Below are 22389 nucleotides of genomic sequence, written 5' to 3'. Positions count from 1 at the left end.
CTGTACCAGCAAGCGCACAAACATGCCCACTGGTCCCAGTCTCTTGTGGGGCGCTGGGGGACAGCAGACAGGCAGTCTGTGCACTTGGTGGAGGGCAGGAGTGCTGGATGTTCAACCACCAGGAACGCCTGGAGATTTTGTCTAGTGGGGAGCCGCCGGCAGGGGACAGAGGGCCAAACTTCCTGTTTCCCCGGTAAGGCTGGGATGGCCCCGGTGAGGTCGGGATGGCCCCGGTGAGGTTGAAACGGTCCCGGTGTGGTAGGGACGACCCTGGTCAGGTCGAAACGGCCCCGGTGTGGTAGGGACAACCCCGGTCAGGTTGAAACAGCCCCGGTGTGGTAGGGACAACCCCGGTGAGGTTGAAACGGCCCCCGTGAGGTAGGGACGACCCTGGTCAGGTCAAAACGGCCCCGGTGAGGTAGGGACGACCCCGGTGATGTTGAAACGGCCCCCGTGAGGTTGAAACGGCCCTGGTGAGGCTCAGACGGCCCTGGTGAGGTTGAGACTACTCCAGTGAGGTTGGGACAAATAAAGGGGACCAGTATGGACTGATGAACAGGGGTAGATACAGAAGCAGAGCAACATTGAACAGAATGTTAAACTACAGTGGGAAGCCTGGGGAGGGTTGGGGGGGGGGGGATTAAGAGACCAACTGAAGGACTTATATGCATGCATATAAGATTAACCAATGGACACAAGACACGGGGCGGGGGGGGCGGGGGGTAGGGGCCGGGGGAATGTCAAGGGGGGGAAAAAGGAGACATATGTAATACTCTTTGTAACACTTTAAGAAATAAAAATTATTATAAAAAAAAAAAAAGAAATTTGATCACATTTTCAAGCAAAAGTTGTTAATGGGCAGGAATTAGAACACTGATATCTTTTAAAATATACTGAAGAATTTAAAACTAAGAAGTCACCACTAATTAATAACCCAACTCTAATAATATAATTTTTAAAAGAAAATATTTGGAGTTTTAGCTTCTCTCTTTAATGGAATTGTGCTATGATTTCTGTACAGCAAACTACACATTCAAAGTATATAATTAAATAAGTTTTTAACAGACAGACTCCTGAAACCACCACAATTACTATAAAGAACTTTCCCATAATTTTTGCAGTCCCTCCTTCTATCGTTGGCCTCCAGGTAATTTCTGACCTGCTTTCCATCTTTATTGGCAAGCATGCATTTTACTTTTATATGAACGAGATCATATAGTGTGGACTTGTTTAGTGTGGCTCTTCTTTTGCTCAGCATAATGTCTGGGAAATATGCCCAGGTTGTTGCACGTATCAGTCATTCACTCCTTTCTATTGCAGCGTACTATTCCATTATATGGATGAACACCATCTAGTTTGTGATCCATTCATCTGATGATGGGCTTTTGGATTGTGTCCAATATTGGGCTGTTATGAGTAATGTTTTATTAACAGTCTTGTACAAGTGTTAGTGTGGAAATAAAACAGACAGGATGTTAGCATTACTGTATATGTAGTTGAAGTTCTAATGCACATATACTGTTTAGTTGATTTGGGAAGCATTTTATAAAACTCAAATACTATGATTTCCATGGCAGATGAGATGCCCTCAATCCTCTTCATCCCTAAACAAAACATCTTTCAGGTTGTACACGCACAACTCTACTGGGTGCCATTTATATCATGATGCACCATCTGCTCAACTGCATGTGGCAAGGTAAGTCTGTAAGTAGTTTTCTTCCAACGAGGACAGAATATTCCCTTGCCTGTCCATCCCCTGATATAAATCCCGAGGGGCTCATCTTTCTAGAAGTCATTCCCATCATTATTCTGTCATGTTTAAGGATACTCAGAGGCCTGTCCTTGCCACTTCCACACACTATGTAGCCAATGATGGGGCTGTATCAGCCCAGCTTCTCTGCCATCCCATGTGCTGTCATCACATCTTGTGGGTGCTTTTCCCAACCCTGCTCTTTCTTTGCCTGTGCAAGTTCTTTCAAACCCTCACTTCAGTCCCTGAATTTGTGGACTTAGTCCTTCTCTGAATACCTAACGTCCTGTTATCCTGTTTCGTGTATACTAGCACTTGCTCTTTAGTTATTTCCACATCTACACTAATAAAAGAGAGAGATGCAAATTAACCATCACTCCGCCACTCTGCTACACCTACCAGCCAATCAGGAGCGAGTATGCAAATTAGCCCAAATAAGATGGTGGCAGTCATGGAGCTGGAGTGAGCAGGAGGCTTGGGTTGCCCCCAGCAATGGTGGAAGCCAAGCTTCCCACCCTGCCCTGGCCGGCTCTGGGCTCCACTCAAGGCTACAAAGTTTCAATTAAAGAAGATAAATAAATCCCAGATACCTGCTTCCAGCCCGCCCTGGCCTCCGCTCAAGGAGACGCAAAAATAAGGAGAGGCTGGGAGCCTGGGTCGCCAGGGGGTGTGGCCAGCCTGAAAACGGCCATCAGCCCCTCACCCAGGCTTGCTACACTGCCATGGGGTGAGGGTTCCCACTAGGGGCATGGCCAGCCTGAAAACGGCCATCAGCTCTTCACCCAGGCTGGCCACACTGCCATGGGGTGAGGGTCCCTGCTAGGGGACTTGGCCAGTCTGCAAACAGCCATCAGCCCCTCACCCAGGCTGGCCAGGCTCCCCAGTGGGGACCCTCACCCTGAAGGGAGTGTGGCCAGCCTGAAAATGGCCCTCAGCCCCTCACCCAGGCTGGCCAGGCACCCCAGCAGGACCCCCACCCTGATCCGGGACACCCTTCAGGGCAAACCAGCTGGCCCCCACCCATGCCCCAGGCCTCTATCCTATATAATAAAAGGATAATATGCAAATTCACCCTAACAGCAGAATGACTGGGAATGACTGGTCACTATGACACACACTGACCACCAGGGGGCAGACACTCAATGCAGGAGCTGCCCCCTGGTGGTCAGTGCGCTCCCACAGGGGGAGCTCTGCTCAGCCACAAGCCAGACTGATGGCTGCCAGTACAGCGGTGGTGGTGGGAGCCTCTCCTGCCTCCTCAGCAGCACTAAGGATGTCCAACTGCAGCTTAGGCCTGCTCCCCACTGGCAAGTGGACATCCCCTGAGGGCTCCCGGGCTGCCAGAGGGATGTCTGACTGCCAGCTTAGGCCCGATCTCCTGGGGAGCGGGCCTAAGCCAGCAGGTGGACATCCCTCGAGGGGTCTTAGACTGCGAGAGGGCACAGGCTGGGCTGAGGGACCCCCTGAGTGCACAAATTTTTGTGCACCGGGCCTCTAGTGTATATATAATCTCCTGAATTATATTTCAATCTCCCCAAGGCCAGACAGAGACTATATCATTTACTTTATTATCCTATATAATAAAAGGGTAATATGCAAATTGACTCTAATGGCAGACTGGAATGACCAGTTGATATGATGTGCATTGACCACCAGGGGACAGATGCTCAACACAGGAGCTGCCCCTTGGTGGTCAGTGCGGTCCCACAGGGGAGCTCTGCTCAGCCACAAGCCAGGCTGACAGATGTGAGTGCAGTGGTGGTGGCAGGAGCCTCTCCTACCTCTGTGGCAGTGCTAACGATGTCTGACTGATAGCTTAGGCCCGCTCCCCAGGGAGCGGGCCTAAGCCAGCGGTGGACATCCCCTGAAGGCTCCTGGGCTGCCAGACAGATGTCTGACTGCCAGCTTAGGCCTGATCCCCTGGGGAGTGGGCCTAAGCTGGCAGGTGGACATCCCCCAGGGCTCCAGGCTGCCAGAGGGATGCCTAAACTCAGATGGGGGCGGGGGCGGGGGGGTGAGGAATGCCCCCCACCCTGAGTGCATAAATTTTCATGCATTGGGCCTCTAATATAAGTATAAAATGACTAACTTGCAAAATGGATGGATGTCTATGTAATCCCCCAAACCCTCAATACTATACAACTGCCTCAATGGTCACTGACCAGATCATCTTTGACTTCACCTTGAGCTTGCAAATGTTTAATTTCCCTTAATGTGAGATCTCTTTATTGCCCAGTGCTTAGGTAAGCTGGACCTAAACTTAGCCACAAGCCACACTCGCTCCTCACTTTGAAATATTGTAGCCTCTCCTTGGATGAAGGAATGAGATGATGACTATCATACGAGTCTTGCAGAAGCAAAGGCCAGTAATGGTAAATCTTTGGAGTCCTTGATGGGCCTGGAACAAACCCAGGTATATCCTATATCCAGGGAAAGGCCAGAAAAGGGGAAGGAAAAAGAGGGACCTGCTGATTTCAACAATTCCTTTTAGCAGAGTGGATCAAGTCTGAATAGATGTTGTAGGCTATTTTTAAAAAGCCCTTCACTTTGTGCCTGATTTATGGGCAGACACTAAAAATATTAATAAGTAGAAATAGTGCCGATCCATGAACATGATGAGCTTTCAATTTCTGGAGCCACAAGGTGACAGACTGCCTCAAAGATGCTTGCATCCTCGTAATATCCTAGAGGGATTCAACTTTAAAGAAGAAAACATCAGTATTTTAAATCCCAGCTTGGCATTTAACTGTGTTAAGTCATTCTGTTACATTGGCATCACTTAGATAGCCTTAAAAAAAGAATAAAAAAAACACAGATTGTACTACACGCCACAGAAGTTTTAATATAGATACTTTAAGCCCAAGGGAAAGTATGTCCTATGCAAATTACTTCCCTGATACTGGCTTTCTTCTGGGCCCCCTAAACCCCACTTGCATATAGTTATGTCGATACAGGTCAAAGGTTTACTAAAAATGACTGTACTATCAGGGCCAAGGCAAGAAAAATAATGTCTGAAGAAGTGTATCACTGGAGGACATTTAATCAAGGAAAACAGGAATTGGCAAACAGAATGGCTCCCATACCAATTTACCCACCTATTCTTGCCAGGAAGACCAGGTGCAGGCCTAACCTCATGACTTGGGCACACCATTATAATAATTAAAAATAGAAAAGCCCAAGCATGGTATAAACTCCTTGGGAAAAGTCTGGCAGTGTTTAATAAGGCTGAAGATACATATACCTTAGTGACTCAGCCATCCCATTTCCAGGTATATACCCTACAGAAATGTTTGCTTAGGTGGCACCAAAAGACATCTAAGAATATTCATAGCAGCATTCTTTGTACTGTAATAGCCTTTGTGGAAACAACACAACGTCCATTCTCAGGAAAATGGATAAATAAATTGTGGTATAATCTCACAATGGAATACCACACAATGATATTTTAGGTATGCTTGTTACATCTAAAAATTTTTGTTCAGGAATAAAAAATGGGACTAATATATTTTGGGATCATTGACAAGATTATTTTTGCTCTGCACATGTCAAGAGAATTTATCAGCAAATCCTACTATTGTATATCTATGGTGTGCGTTTTATTTATTAATTAATTTATTTTTTAAAATATATTTTATTGATTTTTTACAGCGAGGAAGAGAGAAGGATAGAGAGTTTGAAACATCAATGAGAGAGAAACATTGATCAGCTGCCTCCTGCACACCTCCCACTGGGAATGTGCCCACAACCAAGGTACATGCTCTTGACTGGAATTGAACCTGGGACCCCTTAGTCCGCAGGCTGATGCTCTATCCACTGAGCCAAACCGGTCAGGGCTATGGTGTGTGTTTTAAAGTTGAACCATTACCCACTTTTAAAAGAAAAGTTTTTATTAACTTTAGAGAGAGAGGAAGGAAAAGGGAGAGAGAGATAGAAACACCCATTAGAAAGAAACATAGATTGGCTGCCGCTTGCACACCTCCTACTGGGGACCGAGCCTGAAACCCAGGCAAGTACCCTGACCTGGAACCAGTAACCTCTTGGTGCTTGGGGCAACACTCAACCAACTGAACCACACCGGCCAGGCGAGCCATTACCCACTTTAAAAATTTTCCTTGAACCCTAGCCAGTTTGCTCAGTGGTTAGAGCATTGGCCTGTGGACTGAAGGATCCTGGGTTCAATTCCAATCAAGGGTATGTACCTTGGCTGTAGGCTCAATCCCTGGCCCAGGTCAGGGCACGTGCAGGAGGCAACCAATCAATGTGTCTCTCTCACATCATGATGTTTCTCTCTCTCTCTCTCTCTCTCCCTCCCCCTTCCTTCTACTATCTCTAAAAATCAACAGAGGCCCTAACCGGTTTGGCTAGAGCGTCAGCCTGCGGACTCAAGGGTCCCAGGTTCAATTCCGGTCAAGAGCATGTACCTTGGTTGCAGGCACGTCCCCAGTAGGAGGTGTGCAGGAGGCAGCTGATCGATGTTTCTCTCTCATCGATGTTTCTAACTCTCTATCTCTCTCCCTTCTCTCTGTAAAAAATCAATAAAATATATTTGGAAAAAAATCAACAGGGAAAAAAATATCCTCCGGTGAGGATTAAAAAAAAATTCTCCCTGAAAATATCTAGTTAGTCCTGTTCACTAAACCAAGTGATTACATCTGTCAAACAACAGATAATGGCGTTATAACATGGAAATCATTTTAAAAATGAAAACTATCACAGTCTTTTATCTAAACTAAGGGGAGGAAGAAAAGTAATGTTTGGAAGCTATCACTTGAAAGCTGCCCAAGGATTTACATTTTCTAGACCTCACAACAGGATCTAGCCTGTGAGACCATGAACTCTCCTGTGTGCCCTTTTCCTTTTAGTTGACCATCCATGTCAAATCACTTCCTCCAATACTGACCTTCTTCTCAGGGACACCACGCATGAAGAGCGCATGGGTCATCGATCTAACCAGAGGCCTGAGAGAGCGACACTCCGAGTCCCAGACCCTGCCGGGCTGCCCTCTACTGAGTATCCATGGGCAACACTGATTCCACGATTCACTTTTCTCTTCATTAAATTGAGGTCATAACCTACTTAGTGTGCTTTGCTATCTCAGAATATGGAATTATTGTTTCAAGACCAAACAAATTAATTTCAATTAAAAATGTCTATATTTATGGGTAGATTTAACACATTCATGAGAAACGTTTTGTTTTTCAGCTTTTGTGTTTGGAGCATTTTGAAGGATTTCCATTTTAAAAACTGACTTCACTGGCTCTCTCCTTTTCTTCCTAGGTCCTCTGCAATTTGGAATTATATTTGATGGGTGAGAGAGAAAACAAGAGTTTCCACCTGAACAAGAGGGGAGGAGGCAGAACAAGCACAGAGATGCCGACGGTTTTATAGTTGGATGTACTTTCCACGTGAAAGGTTGAGCATGAGACACTACTGAGGCCAAGAAAAGATGTCACTTTACAACTTAAAATGACATTTGACTCTCTAGACATTTTTTCAGTGCTATTTATGTATGCATCGGACGAAGACACTTTACTGGTTTTTTTCCTTTTCAAGATGAAAGTAGCAATGTCAAGCTGGCAGAGATCCAAGGAAAAGAAAAGTTAATTGTGCAGAATGGATTCAGAGAAATTACAAGAAATCTCAATACCTTCATACACAGAGTCAAGCTGTTTGATCCATAGAAAAAGCTCAGGGATCAGAAATAAGCAGGCCTAGACTTTTCTTTCTATCTACTATCTACATCTATTTTTGAGTAATAGACACCTTGGAGGGTCCACAGAAAGTTGTGAATGGCAAAAAATATGACATATACTGTCAGATAATTCACAGATATGCTGAAGCCCATCTACCCACTGCAACTCGTGGGCTAAAGATCTGAAGCTCTAGAATAATGCCCCAGGTGCTCCAGCTGATAAGATGGGGAGATCAGAAGCTCTGAGCAACTGGGACAGGTGTTTTACTAAGGCAGCAGGAAACAGAAGAGCAGTCACCATTTTTCCAGCTGTGTTTTCCAGCTCTGTGAACTGGGCTCTTTTTATAGTAAGGAACAGCCTTACTCATTATCGCTCAAGGTGAATTCATTGGGAAAATACCTGGGGAAATGAGCAGAACAAGAACCTCACCCCTGGGGCCAGCCTCACTCAGGAAAAACTACACAGCCAAGCCTCATGGTGACATGGCCATGGGGACTCATTCGTGGATTGGAGCCCTGGAGGTCACTGAGGCCTCAGAGAGGCTCCAAACATGAGTTCCTGTATTTTTACCTTGGTGTGTGCACCTGTTTGGGTGACTCTGCTACCTGTTCTACCTCATTTTGCTCTTTGAGTCCATTCTTATAATCAACTCACGGACTTTCTGAATAATAGTCCAGGTCTCTAAATCTGATTGCTTCAGAGGATTACTGTCTTCTGAAGGCGGGCTCTCTTAGGGTCCAATTCTCTCCCCTCTGCTAATCGGCTTTGACTACCTTTGACTTGGAAGAAGTGTCTCAGAAAAGGACTGGCCAAGGCCAGCCTTCTGAAGTTGGGCCTGTCTACTCTTTTCCCCAAAGATCTCATCACACTATCTATAATAACAAAAGCATAATATGCTAATTAGACCAGACAGCCAAATGACCGTCCAGATGTCATTCTGGACGTCCTTCCGGCTGAAGCTGCTTCGGCAGGGGCTGAGGCAGAGGCAGTTAGGGAAGATCAGGCAGGCAGGCGAGTCGTTAGGGGCAATCAGGCAGGCAAGCAGGCAAACGGTTAGGAGCCAGTGGTCCCAGATTGTGAGGGGGATGTCCCAGATTGCAAGAGGGTGCAGGCCAGGCTGAGGGACCCCTCATCCCCATGCACGAATTTTGTGCACCGGGCCTCCAGTATGAATATAACCCCAAGTTTATACCTGTTGAGCTAGGACTTAGAAGCAGTTTTAGACAATATGAAAATAAAACTCTGTTGCACCATGCGTCACTCCATGCCAGCAATGAGTTAATGGTAAGTTTGAGATTGGAATTCATCACGTGGAGAGAACAGCGATTTTCAACAGGTGTGCCTTAAGAATTTTTAAAATATGCATTATCTGCCTATTTAGTCAGGGGTACTGACCTCCTTTCCCTTAGATTGTCAAATAAAAAATGACAACAGCTAACACTGTAATAGCCGTCTGGTGTGAATGAATAAATATTATATCTATTTTTTTGTCAGATCGGCAAATTGTGTGTGTGTGTGTGTGTGTGTGTGTGTGTGTGTGTGTGTGTTGCAGAATTTTAGTAATTAGTTTGTGTTTGCCATGAGATGAAAAAGGTTGAAAACCACTGGGATAGAATATTCTGACTGTGGACTTCTGTGCTTATCAGTGCTACACAGAATAGACCTTTTGCTGAAAAGAACTAAAATGTTAAGCAAGCTTTGTTGAAATATATTAAAACCTTACTTTGGTGATTAAAATGTATCAATGTAGGTCCATCAGTTGTACCAAATGTACCATTCTGGTGGGAATGTTGATAAGGGGGAGGCTGGGCAGGTGTGGGGGCAGGGAGTATATGGGAAATCTCTTCCTCTCAATTTTGCTATCAACCTAACATTGCTCTTAAAAAGTCTATTAAAAAGAAAGCAAAACAAAAATAACTTTAATAAAATATTCACATTGTTATTTTCCCCAGTAGACCATCTATTCTCAACCAATAATATATTACCACTGGTTTACCTTGAAGTTAAATGTTATCTGTTGGATTATACTGAGAAAGGCAAAACAATATGAAGAGTTACTACAAGAAGTTCAGTTAGATTTTTTTCCAAGTAAGTTATTTGCAATAAACTTTGTAAAGTTCTTTAGAAATGGAAAAATTATGCTTTAAATATCCATGAGAAATGAGAGGGTTTGATTTTAGCTCCTAATGATTTTGGCCAGCATTTCCCAGAATGCAGCAGAAGAGAGTTTTATGAGATTCTCAGAGGGGAAAAGAGTTTTGTGGTTCAATGAGTTGGGAAACACTACACACTCTAGTCCTCATCCTGAGAATTTATTTATAACACTCACCAACATATTAAAGATACTCGGAAGCCCTGAGGTAAAGAAGCCCGTTTCACTGTATTTAACTTAGCATTTCCCATTTCCCAAATGCACTTGACCATAACCTCCCTTCCATTTTCTAATTATATATCGATTGCCCAAGGAAATAGTATTCTGTGGAAGAAACTTTGAGAAGTACCAATTTAGGCCAAAATGCTTATAACCCATCATTGGAAAATTGCTTCATTTAGTGAAAAAAAATTCTATTTTGAAGCAGTATGTACAGAATAGGCTCATTTTTATTAAATGTTCTTCAAAAAACTTTGAAGATAAAGAATAACACACCAACTGCTGTTATAGCTGGGTGGTGGGTTAAAGTGGATTTTCTTCTCTTTCTCTCTCCTTCTCTGTTCCTTTGAAAGTCTTTGACATGAACATTTATTTATGCTATATAATAAAAGGTTAATATGCAAATTGTCCCTATAGGTGGGAGTTCGACTGACCAGGAGTTAGATGTGCACTGACCACAAGGGAGTGGCATAGAACATGGCAGGCGTCAGCAACGCAGCGCTGGCAGCGGGCGGCAGTGGAGGCGTTGCTGGCCCTGATGGGCCCAGATGAGAGCAGGACCATGGGAGGGATGGTGGAGCAGGTGAGTGGGTGGTGCCAGGCCAAGGCAGGTGCGAAGGGAGGCCCTGGCCAGCAGCCAGGGGAAGGGAGGCCCCGGCCAGCAGAGGGTAGCCACTAGGGATCCTACCTGTGCATGAATTTCGTGCACTGGGCCTCTAGTTTTGTAATAAGAAAAAAATATTTTTAAAAGGATAAATGCCTACTGACCCTTTTGGGGAGAATACTGTTTAAACTGTTAGCCTTTGGGGTAGAAGCGAGTTTGGGAGAGGTAGGGTGGCAAAATGTTTCTCTCTGCCTTTTTTGTCCTCAATCCTTTTCAGCCTGCTTTTTGGCAAATGAGGCCGAGGTGAGAAAAATGAGAGAGTAAAAGTTGTTGCTTCAATTGAAAATTCATTGTGTATGTCCAGGTTTTTGCAACAATTAGGTTGGAAGGACTAGAAAGTATGACTAACAAATAACTCATTTCATTTCACACAATGCCTTGAGATAAATGGGTGTCATATAATAGTGTGATAACACCAAGATCCTTAGGTGAGGGCCAAAATACAATTTTTGGCCTGCTGTTAAGAAGGGTTCACCAAAGGTTCACCAAGGAGCTAGATGGCAAACAATGGCTAACAAATTTCTTTTCAGACAAGAGAGTTAATGAGCCGCCTTGCTACTGTTGTTTTGGTCATTAATTTTGACTGAGAGTTAGTGTTGAATTTACCCTAAATGTTGCTGCCACAGGTAAATGGTCCAGGCTAAACAGGAAGCTGAAATGAACTGGAATTCTCACAGCATTATCCTTTACAATAGTGCTAAGCCCTAGGCAGCATTCTGAGGGCAAGAAGGCCAGCCTTCACCACCATCCCCTCTTCTGCTCAAACCACAGATACCTTCAACCTCATGCCTATCTCTGCATACATCCTCCCGCCCTGCATCCAGTCCTTCTTGGGTTGTGCCCAAAGCCCTAGAATCCAGCCTGCTGGCTCTTTCATATAGCCCAAGAGCTAAGAATAGAGTTTACTCTTTTAAATAGTTGGAAACATTCAAAGAAAAATAATATTTTATGACACATGAAAGTTATGTGAAATGCAAATTTCAGTATCCCTAATGGAACACAGCTACTTGTTTGCCCACTGTTGATGGCTACTTACCTGCTACAATAGCAGAGTTGAGTAGTTGAGACAGAGACGATATGGCCTGCAAAGCCTAAAATATTTAGTATCACGATGTTTAAAAAAGGTTTGTCAACCCTGGTCTAGACCACTGTTTCCCAAAATTCATTTCTTAGAACCTTACTAAACTCTGTGAGATATCCTTAAAGACAGCCCCATGTAAAAAAAAAAAGTGTGGGCAACTCTTTATGTTCTATGCCCTGCTTAGAGCTAATGCACATTTGCTTATTAAATCTCTGAGCAGCACTATGGTTAAAAACATAAATTGAATCCAGTGTTTTGCAACCTCATTTGAAGAAGATTCAGTTTCTCCAAATAACACCCATGATTATATCTATAAACCTCCCAAGAACACATCTTGGGAAATAATACTTTGGATCAACTATTCTTTTTCTATTGAAATAGATCTGTCCTGTGTTCCATTCTTTCAGGTCTACACCCGAGAGCTACTACCTTGGAAGTATGAGAAGGAACTTATCTTACAAACTGAGAACTATTAGGGTTCTCAAACTATAGTTCTCAGTTATATATTTTCATATGGTCCTCATGAATGAATCTTCTTCAAATATAAAGTGAAGATAGTGACATTCCTCTTGCATATCACATGGCAGTGTTGTAGGGGAGAACAGGTAATATACATGATAGGTTTCTAATTATCAGATCATACAAGGTATTAATATTATCACCTCGAATGAGGAGATTAACAACAGTCTGTTAGAGTCTTCAACTTCATTTTGCCCCATTCAATTATCTTTGTATATTACTGCCAAACTAATTTCCTAAAATACACTTTTAAAAAATGTCAATCCTCTACTCAATTACTCATAATTGCTCTTTATTGCCAAGTGCAGTGTTTGAAAATTGAGTTCTACACAGCCACCGAGTTCCTCGTAGCTGACTTGGACAATCTAAGGATGAGAAAGGTAGAGCTGGACCATGGGTCTCCACTCACACTCTACCTGTCTTATGTATTGGAATTTCCAAATAATATTTTACTTAAAAATAATTCATCTTCTAAAAATGTTAGAAAACTAGTATGCCCAAGTTGATCTCTCCTGTGAGATTTCCAAATTTTGATACCCAAATGTTCCAACTTCGTGTTCCATATCCTTGCAATAGTTATCTTCATTTCCAGCTACATATTGATGAGATGTCTCCTTGAAAGGGTGGATCAGTGCTGCATCTGTGCACTTCTCTGGGAACATCGCGCAAGAAGAAAGCAACAGGGAGTGGCGGAATTGTGCAGGACACATACCAGGGTAGAAGCAGTGCCCCAGGAAGAGGTCAGCCATCACAACTACAGACCAAATGGATATGCTGCTTCATTCTTCATTCAGACTCCTCTTGGGCTGCAGGGAGAAGCTGCTGGAGATGAGGGCGGGGGTCTGTGTGTGTTTGTGATGGGAAGAGAGGAACAAGACCATAACGTACAGGTGATAGCAGACCTTAAATTCTGGTGCTATCTAGGCCATTAACCAATGCCAAGTTAGATGAGTTAGCATATGAAAATTATTTACAAAAGTGCCTGGGCCATAGTCAGTGCTATATAAGTGTTAAGGATTGTTATTATTAGTGGTTCTACTGTTGTTGTTATTATTCAATATAGGGCACGAACAAAATAGGAATGTAGCTCCACCAAAAAACTTAGCAGGAATAAGACAAGATGCTGGGCTTATTTAGGTTGATGCCTCACCTTGACCCTGTCTCTCTGTACCCTGTTTAACTCTTCCAGAGAACTTACCACAATTTGAGTTATATATTATTCAGTTTTGGGGGGGGGGTCTATATATTATTTGTGGTTTTTTGTCTTCTTCCTCTATTATAGTTTTAAATTTTATGAAGCCAAGGACTAGATCTGTTTTATCACAATCCTATACCCAGTGTCATGAACAATGCCTGGCACAGTCAGCATATAATACATAGTGATGACTGACTGACAGACTGACTGACTAGATGGGTGAATGCCAAGTGGGTATAAAAGAAGCATCCTCCAAGATCCACAGCCTCAGTGGGAGAAGTTGGAAAAAACTTTGATGCCCAAATGTCCCAAATAAAAGAGAGCATAAAGGCAGGCTGAATGGCTGAATTTCTGGGCGCTTCAATCTTCGATTGTGGAGTAGGAGAGTCATGTAGCCAACAACAGGGCTAGCACTGTGGACATCTAGCTCAGGCAACCTGTGGGGCTCCTGGGAAAGGGTGACAGCAGCCTGAAGGTGTCTGAGACCTCCTTGCCAATAGATGGGATGGGGCTAGGAGAAAGGCTCAAACTGATCAATTTCCTAAAAATCTCTAGATAAAATCTGTAATCTTTTTTCTAACATGACCTCCTGCTCTTCAACACACGCTCAACAGTACAATCTTTGCTTTGTAGTCTATTCCACATTCCATTGCCTTTAAGTGAGTAATTTTGAGCCATAGCTTGAACTTTAGTTATATACATTTTGGAAGTTTAAGGATGCTAATCATGCCCTCTATGTGGCCTGGGTTCTTAATCGATTGGTAAATAACAACAAGGAGCCAAGAAGCACTGAATATCTGCCTTAATATTCATAAGGTTGTATGAAAAGCATGGTAAATCCTTCCCTCTTCCTTCCCCATTCCGATCTAGGGGTCCGTAGAATCCTAACTTACCCATCCAGATAGAAGGGAATTTGAAAGATAGCCTGCTAATACAGGATTCGCTCGGTTTTCTTTCCACGTGAAGACAAGAAGCACAAGCTCCAATGACCTATTGTACGTATTTGCCTCAGCCTTTCTTTCATGGGAGGAAAACTCAGCCAGGTCTGAGTTTCAACGCAATGGCTGGAAATTAGCCATACTTTGTTCCTTGGGGAGGAAAGGATGAGGAAGTGTAGCGTGAGAGATCACAGTAGTCCTCTGATACTTCCTCCTTCTGGTGGTTGGCATGGAAATTCTCTCATGAATGTATGTGGAAAGACACACTCTTGTTTGATGAGCATCTTGTTAATCCTCTGGGATAGTCACTATTTCAACATATGTGGCACATTGTATTTTCCACAGATGGCCACAACGGTATCTCCCGTTTCCCAAGGCTCTTTTAGAACCTTGTCATTCCTTTCATCAAGAGATAGAGTCTAAGTCTCCTCTTCTTGAATCTGAGTAGATCTATTCTTTTGGCTACCTCAACCAATAGGGCACGTCAGAAGTGACACTATGACTTCCAGTGCTAGATCATAAAAATGTCAGCATCATCTTGCCTGTCATCTGAGTGGGTCATCTTGAAAGTATATGATCCAGCCTCCAGTCAAGTTGAAAGTATATGATCCAGCCCCAGCTGATGAACTATACCTGCCAACCTCTACCCAAATTTCAGATTTGTGAGCAAAATAAATAATTGGGGGTGGGTGGGAGCTGTTGCATAGCAATAAGTAATTAATATAGTATCTAGCCAATAAAACTCTTAAAGATAAAAGTACCAAAGATGAGCTGTGAGAATTAATTAGGGTGAGGCATCTTACTGAATAACATGAATGACTTTGACTATGAAAGAATAGATTTGTAAAGTAGACCAACTACTGTTTGATTATCAGTATAACAAACACACTGTGTTTCTTTAAGTTTCAATCATAAAAAAAAAGGTATGGGGGAACTACTGCAATTAGCTCCTGTACTTGGGAACATTGTAAAAGGGATTTCACTCGACCAGAGATAATAGATGAAGTGTAGAATGTCAGAGCTGAGCTCAAAATGTCTTTTTTTTTTTTCCAGAGAGCCTCACAGTGGGAAATCAAGCCATCTTCTTCAAATACCCCCACTCTTAGTCACCAAACCCTGCCTGGATAAGCGTTTCAAAAGACTAGCTGTAATTTTCTTCTTGTGGGACTTCTGAAAGGCATGTGGCCTCTCTCCTGGGTCATTTGTACATCTTCCTCTCTTTTCAAATGGTCTTTCAGAGTCTTGCAGGTTTTTGATATATCAAAGAGTCACAGAAGTAGACTATGTGAAAGCACCTCCCGGAGTAGATGGGAGATTAGAACAAGAATGGGAATTCCAGAAGCATCCCACCTTCACTCCTCTGCAGAGACCAGAGGGCTCAGAGAGGCCTAGGAAAATTGAGAGGAAAAGAATCCATACTTAAAAGTTCCCCTGCATCACATTTCAACCACTTTGAGGTTTGTCATCATAATTTTTTCCCTGGCATAAAACTAACAATCCCCCCTGCCAATTCCTACCACTGAAATCCTTATTTTTTCTCTCATTTTTATCTACATTATTAGTCAGGTAAAATGTCTAAATTCTCATTAATAATTATTTACAGAAAGGCCACACACACACACACACACACTGAGTTGGAATTTGGGGGTGAACTTTTAGATTAAAGTATAACATTAGAGAAGTGTACAAATCACAAGTGAGAAAAAAATAAAAAATAAATAAAAAGACAAATCATAACTGAGAGACAGATGGAATTTCACAGAACACACAACTGAGATGAGTGAGTAGCATTTGTAGTGGCCTACAAGCCTCTCTTCCAGCCATTACTCAACACCCCCAACTACAAGGATGACCAATATTCTAATTCCACCAAATGTTAGAAATTGATGCCCAATATTGTTCCCTTCATTAAACAATTCAGTGTAGTGTTTATTTTATTTTGCTCAGGGTTACACTGATCCCATGGCTTCCTTCCTCTCTTTTCCCGATGCCTCCTCCTAATTCCCAGGGAATGGCATGCCCCCGTTAGATGTCCCCTAGAATTCAATGGAGAATGATCTGATGAACAAAAACAAAGAATTATATGGCAGGAGAAGACAAAAACAAAGACTTAAACATCATGGAGAAGAGACAAGCATTTCCACTGTGTCCTTCTGAATTCCTGACCCAAAAATCCCATGAAGATAGCAAACTGTTGTTTCAGTCACTAAGTTCAGCAAGTTTGTCACATGACAGTAGAGAACCAAAACACAGGCTCCCAGTAGGGGTACTTGCAGTACAGAACATCAAGAACAATTTGCTCACGCAGATTACACTTGATCCCATTTTTACACAAAACCTACTGGGCAGCTGCCCAAGTCTGGAAACAGAAACTGTGCCATCATTATTCGTGTGTAAGGGTATTAGAAATGGGTAATAGCCCTGATGCACTATCTCCCACTTACCAAAAATGAAATCCCTGCCAACTACTCAAAAAGCCAGATTGAGCAGATGCACTCAGCAATCTGGTTCTTCCCTTTATTAGCATTAATTACAATCATGTTGCTTTTGCTGGCTTTATTTTTATTAATATCTCCTCAAACAAGCAACAACCCCTACCCCCCAAATGCCTTCAAACATGGGTAAGCTTCCACAGGCTCAATGATACAAGCTAGGCATGTCTCAAGAAAGGCATGATTTATTCTCCACATACCCAGCACTTGGGTGAGAAATTGGTGGGACCAATGATTCACACTGATTGAGGAGAAAGGGACTTCATGTGTGGACTCATGATTGTCTGTCAGACTATGTTCCACTCACAGCCATATTCAGCTTCCACCTTAACACCTGATCAAAGGCAGAGAGGAACTACCACTTGGGAGCAACCAGTCTTGGCTAACCCAAATGGCTTGGGGACCAATTTCCTCCCAGCACCATTAAACTTTGGTCTTCTACTTTCTGGTTGACCTAAAAATTATTTTTAGCTGCTGTGAAGCCCCAACACTTTGGGCATAATAAGATAGCATGTTCTTATTTATAGGAAAAGCACTGTTTGAGCCTCAGGTTCTATTTTACTGTTGCCACTTTGTCACCTCAGGCAAGTCACCGCCTCTCTGAGTTTCACTGCATTACTTTTGCCTCTAAAATGAGACGGCTGTCTCGTGAAGCATTTTATGGCCTCCCTAGGAGAAGGGTTTGTTCCCATGGTGGAGTTCCTGTGGCACTTTGCACATGTTCATATTATAAATCATATCACACACATTTTACTTATATTATACAGAGCTGGTGCCATGCAGAAAGCACCATGGAGCTTGTGAGCTTCAGAGTCAGACAGACCTGGCTTTGCCATTTACCAGCTGTATAACCCTGGGCAAATTATTTGCCTCTCAAATCCAAGTTTTACCTCTATGCAAAACAAAGACTGTCACATCAACCTCGTGCATGCGCACTGAGGATCAAGGTAAATGATGAAGAGAAGGGATGAAGAGATAAGGCAGCATTCAGAAACTACTGCTCTCCTTACTCGGAAAGCTTTTACTTTATAAACCAACTCATGATATTATTTTCTTCTACTTACATTTTAATTGGTCTGAAACAAAAATTATGATTCTAAAACCAGACAGCCTACAGAATGTATAAATTGCAGCATCCAGAGTAAGAGGGCATTCTTGCTTTTTCTGAGTTCACTCAAAAGTACACATTTGCTCTGTCACCGGTGAAGGCACACACTGCACACACACCTCCCTCCACGGAGTCCCAGCCTGCCAAAGAAGACACACATATTTCATGTAGACCCAGCAGGTCTTCTCGCTTTAGTCTGAGGTCATCTCATCTGCCCTCAAAAACTTTTGAAAAGAGAAGGAAGTCTCAGCCTTTTCCACAGTCCATTCAATAAGCCAGGGCAGCAGTAAGTCACTCTCATCTTAGGAACCCTATGTCTGTCCGTCAGCAAAACAGTGGTACTATGTCGTCACCAGGAGACTGCGGGGCCTGGGCAGGGCTGGCTCTGAGGACGCTGACCAGCACAAATGGCCTCGGGACATCAGTGCTATTTTGGCTTTGAATCTGCTCAGCACTTACACCTCTGAGCTTGACTGCTGAACAGCATCTGCCCTTCGCTTTCTCCAGGGCAGGGGCTGGGAATGGGGGATCAGGATCCAAGTCCTGCTCATGTCTAATTCCCAGCTCTCAGGACAATACTAAGAAAACACTCAATCGATGTGTACTAACTGAATGAACGATTCAATGAATTAATGTGCAAGTTATCAACTGGGTTTTGTTTGTTCCACCACTTACATTGACATTGTCACTCAGCACTTCTCAAATATGGGCTAACGAGTAGGGAGAAAACATACTTGACCAAGACCCTATCATCTACACACTGTATAGTCTCTCACTTCATTCTCCCAGCAACCCTATTTTATGATTCAACAGAGAAGTTCAGAAAAATAGAGTGGTTCTCCTAAGTGGCCACAGACAACGGGTGGCAATTTCAAGATTCAAATTGCAATTTGCTGACTAAAAAGTTCATGATCTCTTCATACACCATGACATTTCTCAGAATTAGAGGGAGGTACTGGTTAGTTGCTTGGTAGAGAGAGAAAAAAGGGCTTGAATCAAATTGTCTTTCTGCTGAATGGCATCCAATCACTTTTGACAGATGGGGATCTATTCCCATTACAGATACTCTGGAATGGGGACAACCATTCATTCCACAAAATGTGACAGAGCAGTGTCTATGTTGCTGGCATCACCTGAGACAGAAAAATTACCCCCAGAATCAGATATCAAGGAATTGCTCAGAAAAGCTCCTTTGACCTCTCTCTTGAGGAAATTATTAAAAATAAATCTGTGTAACATATTTTTGTTTTTGCAGCACAGCAGTGGTGGCATCAGAAGAACAGTAAATCCAAAAGAAAAGGGATTTAATTTTAGACTGTCATTGACATCAGAGGAATATGCGCAGACATAGAGATGGCTATCATATGTGGAACAATGGTGTGAAGGCTGACATTCCTAAAAATAGTGTCAGATGCGTGTGACGTGCGCCTCTGTAAAGCCCCAGATTGCTGACCCACATGTGCCTCTGCGTCATTCCTCCTCAGCCAGGTCAAAGCTCTCATGGACCATAACCCAGCAAACTGCTGGCTGGAAGGAGTTTTAAGGCCCTTAGTTGACAGATGCTAAATGCAAGTCTCGCAAAGAACAGCACTTGAATATCAGCAACTGTGACTGGCCCCAATTCATTTCCTGTCTCACCTGAGAAAATTTAAAAATGTCTTAAATGTCTGTGGGAGTTTGGAGCAGTGGGGACTCTCCACCCCTCAGAATGCATTCCCCTCCCAAGCAGATTTTACTTTTCTGGAAAGGAGGCATACGACGTGAAGCTTCTGGCCTTAAATGAAAATAATACCAGAGCAAAAAAGCGCTCAGGATTTCCATTTTTATCTGTCTTTGAACATGTGACAGTGTTAGACAGCAGACCTGTGGAACATACCCATCTACCTGCAGGATAGCAATGCCTCATTTCATCCTGCCCCCAGTCCCTGGCAACTATCTTCCTACTCGCTGTTTCAATGAGCTTGACTATTTTAGATACCTCACAGGAATGGAATAATGTGGTATTTGTCCTTCTGTGACTGGCTTATTTCATGAAACATACCGTTTTCCAGATTCATCCATGTTGTTGCAAATGGCAGATTTTCTTCTATGGGGGAAGCTGAATAATATTCCATTGTTTGTATATAACACATGTTGTTATCCATTCTGTATAAGTCACATTTTCCTTATCCATTCATCCATTGTTGACGTTTAGGTTGTAACCATATCTTGGCTATTGTGAATCATGCTGCAAAGAACAAGAGAGTGCAGATGATAGACAAAAATCAACTTTTACATTTGCTTTATAACTACAGTAAGAGCATCCTTATGCAAACAAAAACTTTTTTCCTGCAGTTTAAAATAACTATAACTAGGGAGCAGAGTGGCGCAGCGGAAGCGTGCTGGGCCCATAAAATAACTATAACTGAATCACACATATATTATTCCTATTATTGGTGAGATTATAATAATGGAAATTAAAATATAGTATTTATACTAACTATAGAATAAAATTAATGAAAATATTACTCATAAGTTGGTATGTGAATGTTATTTCCAAAACACTGAGAACCACATCCCCTCAAGCTCAATTTGAGCACAAGTATATCGTCTCTTAAGTAGCATTAATTTTTTCAACCAATAATGAAAGAGAAATCATTCCAAAGCTATTTTTTTCAAAAAGAGATAAAAGGAGGTCCCAAGTTTTTCAATAGGATCTAGAAGTTCTCAGAATGGTTCTGGAATATTTTGTTTGTTTGTTAGTCCAGAATGAATTCACTTCTATTTTCTGGATGCAAGGGTGGCAATAATGGGGAATCTAGAAGAGAAGAGGGAGACAGAGAAAGAAAAAGAATTATTTGCAGAAATTGTCCCCTTGGATCCACTGGCAAAAATAAATTCAGCCCTGGCTGGTGTTGCTAAGTGGTTAGAGCACCAAGGGGTTGCGGGTTCAATTCTTGATTAAGAGGACACGTACCTAAGTTGCAGGTTCGATCCTGAGCCCAGTCAGGGTGCATGCAAGAGGCAACCAATTGATGTGTCTCTTTCACATCCATGTCTCTCTCTCTCTCTCTCTCTCTCTCTCTCTCTCTCTCTTTTTCTCTCTCTCTCTCTCTCACCCCTCCCTCCCTCCTTTCCACTCTCTCTAAAAATCAATGGAAAAAATATCCTCGGGTGAGGATTAACAACAACGACAAAAAGAATTCAGATAGGAGGAAGATATGGGTGAATGTAGCCCAGGTGAGACCCAAGTGAGGGGAGGAGAGCTCTGTTTTCAACAGGAAGGTCCACCTGTTAGGGGGGACCACATGGAGACTGGCTGTTGGCCTGACATTCTGTTGGAAAAGCTGCTTGTGGTGGGATGACTCAATTCTTTTTCCAGTGAGTGGATCATTCTTATCATTTTAGCCGCCAACTACTCTTGTTCTGTGCATAGATAGAGCTTTCTCCATTCAAGTCTTATTCTTGGGAAGTGATTTCATCCTTAAACTTTTGAGTTTCCTCCTGTTTCTGATTATTTTTTCTCTAGGCTAATATTCTTAAAAGGTGCCTCCAGTTTTTCATATTCCTTTTCATCAGGGCTAAGCCTGTCGAGGAGTTCACGTCTTTTTCTGAATCAATGTTAGCAAGCTCTGGGGCAAGTGTTTTTCCTCCCTTTTCATAAAAACCTGGCTCTTATTCAACCTAAATTTTCTGAACAAAATATGAGACTTGTGAAAAGTGTGACTTGAGCTCCCAAAAGAAACTGTAGAAGAGGAAGTTCAGGCAGGTCTTCAAGCAGCGTGGCCCCTGCCTTGCACAGCTTGCTGGGGATTAGCCTGAAGCAAGGCTCCATGGAGACCATCAAGACCCCCAAAATCCACCTTCAGCAGCAACAGCTCTGCTCGGGGCAGTACCTGCAGTGTGCACTCCATAGGGTTGCACTGGAACCCAAACCCCCACCAGGCCATGGGGACATTGAGAGAGGTGAGGACAGGTACAGTAAGGAACTCACAGGCTCCACAACTGTCCAGTGATTATCTTTTCACTTCCTTTTTAACTTTTTAATTAGGAAAAACTCCAAATAAGGAAGAGTAGAAATATTAGTAAAATGATCAATCCATTTACCCACCACCCAGACTCAACATTGTTAATGTTTTACGTTATTAAACCCTATTTGCCTCTCATTCTTTAATTTTTTTGGAGGAACCAGTAACAAACCATGGACTTAAATAAGCCATAGGTTTCCTGATAGTTTAGTATGCACTTCCAAAAAATAAGGACATCCTGTTACATAACTGTATACCCTTGTAATACCTACTTTACAAATGGGGAAATTAATTGATGCCTGAAATCACTGAGGAAGGTAGGGAACTAAAGCTTTAGCATATTTAGCTGTTCAGGTCTGTGGGGTGAGGTGTTGGATGGCCCTGAGACCTGGGGAGGCACTCCTTAAGTAGTAGCTCTAAGGAAGCTCACCAAACTCTAGGGGCTTACATAAAATTTTAAATTACTTCAAGAGGGAATACTATACCATTAAAAAGTGAAAAGACAAACTGAGATAACATACAGTTTGTATAGTACAAATGGAAGGTTAACATTCTTAATATATAAAGAGCT

General features: G+C 42.8%; 1 protein-coding gene across 1 annotated transcript in view; it reads right to left on the bottom strand.

The window, feature by feature from the left end:
* Positions 1-20019, bottom strand: part of TMEM108 (transmembrane protein 108) — a 291266-nt gene extending 271247 nt beyond the window's left edge. Inside the window, exon 1 of the mRNA XM_070391148.1 lies at positions 19853-20019. The gene's annotated coding sequence lies outside the window, so the exon portion shown is untranslated. The remainder of the gene's footprint in view (positions 1-19852) is intronic.
* Between the last annotated feature and the right edge of the window lie 2370 nt (positions 20020-22389).

The sequence above is a fragment of the Myotis yumanensis genome, unplaced genomic scaffold, assembly GCF_028538775.1.
Source record: "Myotis yumanensis isolate MYYU_CA2020_CCGP unplaced genomic scaffold, mMyoYum1.0.hap1 SCAF_14, whole genome shotgun sequence".
NCBI classification, from domain to species: Eukaryota; Metazoa; Chordata; class Mammalia; order Chiroptera; family Vespertilionidae; genus Myotis; species Myotis yumanensis.
Note: the sequence above shows the minus strand (reverse complement) of the source record. Positions and strands in the feature narration are given on the sequence as shown.